The sequence below is a fragment of the Gossypium arboreum genome, chromosome 10 (assembly GCF_025698485.1).
Source record: "Gossypium arboreum isolate Shixiya-1 chromosome 10, ASM2569848v2, whole genome shotgun sequence".
Lineage (NCBI taxonomy): Eukaryota > Viridiplantae > Streptophyta > Magnoliopsida > Malvales > Malvaceae > Gossypium > Gossypium arboreum.
The window spans coordinates 83891908-83894796 of NC_069079.1; the positions used below are offsets into that span (position 1 = coordinate 83891908).

A 2889-nucleotide genomic window follows, 5' to 3' on the forward strand; every position below is an offset into this window, starting at 1 on the left:
GAGGTTTACATGCAATGAGGTATATTAAGGTCATTTAAGAGTATAATTAGACCATGTCAAGTGTTATTGAAAATTATAAGTGGATATGCATATTAGAGAGTGACCAAATGCTTGGAAAATATCCTAACAAGGTCCACATAGGTAGACACATGGGTCTGTGTCTAGGCCGTGTGTGACACACAGACCGCCCCATGGGCGTGTGAAATGGCCACGTGTCCCCTGCACCTAAAAATATTATGCCAGAATGCATGGTAGTAAACACACGGGTAGAGACACGGTCGTGTGTCTCAACCGTGTAAAGGGCACAGCCTGGCACACGGGCGTGTGTCTTGGCCGTGTGTTCCTAAATGCATGCTGACGTCATAAACAGAATGTCCAAGTTCTTGGACATGGGTGATCACATGTCACATAAAAACAGACATAGCCATTAGATTTATACTTGCACCCAAGTCACATAATGCTTTGCCAACATAATGATTTCTAATAGAGCAAGGTATAGTAAAACTCCTTGGATCCTTTAGTTTTTATGGCAATTTGTTTCTCAGCATTGTTGTGCATCCTTCAGTGAGAGCGACAGTTTCGAACTCCCCTAACCTTCTATTCTTTGGTAATATATCTTTCACGAATTTCAAATAGTTGGGCATTTGTTCCAATGCTTCCACAAATGGTATGTTGATATGTAATTGCTTCAGGACATCTAAGAATTTCTTAAATTTAAACTCTTCCGTAGATTGTTAAAGACGCTGAGGAAAAGATGGCGGTGGCCTTCCTTCCATTTGTTAAGGTTGTTTTGTTGTGGCATTTTTATTGGCAGTACAAGATGAATTTGCTTTAATATTTTTCTAGTTGCTCTTTTATTTTGTAACATGCTTCACTACTGGTTATGAATTCTTCTTATTTGTAAAATCCGAACTACCTTTTTCAATAGTGGTATCATTAACAACTCTTAGTAGTTGCGTACCACTTCTAAGTGTAATGGCTTTGCACTATTCCTTCCCTTGAGATCATGAAATTTTGATATCACTCGGCAGTGCTCTTTGCGATCTTGAGCTTAATGCTTTGGCAATTTGCCCCACTTGATTGTCTAAAGCTCTTGAAGATGCAGCTTGACTTTGAATGATGGCATTGTTCTTGGCCATGTATTCCTTCAATAGAGCTTCCATAGATGAAGAACTTAGAGCTGAATTTTACTAAGCAATTTGTCGTGGCATGGGCTGATTCTATCCAAGTGGTGCACTCGCAACATTTTGTCGAATAACATTGCTGGAATTTCCCACCCCTTGATTATTCCAACTGATATTGGGATGTTGCTTCCACCCTAGATTATATGTGTTGGAATATGGGTTGTTCTTGCGATTAAAATTTCCCATATAATAAACTGAGGCTGGGTTTGATAGGCATTCATCAAAAACATATCTTCTCTGCAATAAACACATGCTAACTCAGCTACTTTACATTTCCTGCACTGCAGCTAGTCTTTTCAGTGTTTTAATCATATTCGCTAAAGATGATACCTGAGCTATTACGGAAGTAATTGCATCAAGTTCCTTTACTCCAGCAACTCTACTGCCAATCCCTACTCTTGTAGTGAGGTATCAATAATCATTGTATGCTATCCTCACCAGAATTTCATATGCCTCATTATATGATTTATCGAGCAAAGTCCCATTACCAAATGCGTCAACCACCATCCTTGTATGTGCATTCAATCCATTGTAAAACATTTCCATTTGTGTCCAATGTTGAAAACCATGCATTGGACATTTTCTAATTAACTCCTTGAATCAGTCCTATACTTCATATAATGTTTCATCCTCATATTGCCTAAAGGACATAATATGTTCCTCAATCTTAGTAGAAACCTCTGACAAAGTTCATTCCAAGATTCCACTGTTCTGACAACAATGCATTTAACCATACTCTGGCATAATCTCATAATGAATAAGGGAATAGCTTTAGTCTTAAGGCTTCTTCAGGAACACCCTGTTGTTTGAATGAATCGTAGACTTCCAAAAAGAGTCTTAAGTGCAACCATGGATCTTCAGTAGGCAACCCACTAAACTGCCCTACAGTTTGCAACATTTGAAACTTCACCGGCTTTGTAACACCCCGAACCCGAGACCGTCGCCGGAGTCGAAAACGAGGTGTTAACAGACTTCAAGCCACTTATTAGAAATTTCCCAGACAGGCTGCCAATCTGCATATGGGTAGCATTAAAAATCATATCTTGAGTTCTGAAACTCAAAATCCAGATCCGTAAATTTTCCCCAAAACTAGACTCATATATGCATCTACAAATTTTTTTCTAGAATTTTTGGTCGGGCCAATTAGTACAGTTTATTAGTTGAAGTCCCCCATGTTACAGGGATCGACTACACTGACCTTTGCGCATTACGACTTGGATATCTCCCTGTACAGGGCTTCAATACTGATGCCGTTTGTTTCTATAGAAACTAGACTCGAAAAGGAATCTGTACATATATGGAATGGCTTCTAATTATCTCTGGTCAATTCATGATGAATTCCCAAAGTCAGGACAGGGACTCCAGTAACCGTTCTGGCCCTGTCCTGCGAGAACTTAAATATCTCTTAACATACAGCTCATATGGTTGCTTCGTTTCTTCTATATGAAAATAGACTCATCAGGATTCGATTCCATAATTCATTCATTATTTAATTCCATTTCCCCTATTTTTAGTGATTTTTCAATCTCACGTCACTGCTGCTGCCAGCACCTGTTACTAAAGCAACTATGCCTATTTCATGATTTCCCTTTGATCTAACTAGTGATTCATCATACATGTCACAAATTATGATCATGACTAGCCATACCAAAGGCTAATCATTGTCAAACATCTCCCTACTACACTATTGCCATATCATGAATTT

General features: G+C 38.8%; 1 non-coding gene across 1 annotated transcript; it reads left to right on the forward strand.

Annotated features, from left to right (window-relative positions):
- Positions 1 to 1746: 1746 nt before the first annotated feature.
- Positions 1747 to 1852, forward strand: LOC128282860 (small nucleolar RNA R71). Its single transcript, XR_008273212.1, has one exon. It is a non-coding gene; the product is annotated as a small nucleolar RNA R71 (small nucleolar RNA).
- The last annotated feature ends 1037 nt before the right edge of the window (positions 1853 to 2889 follow it).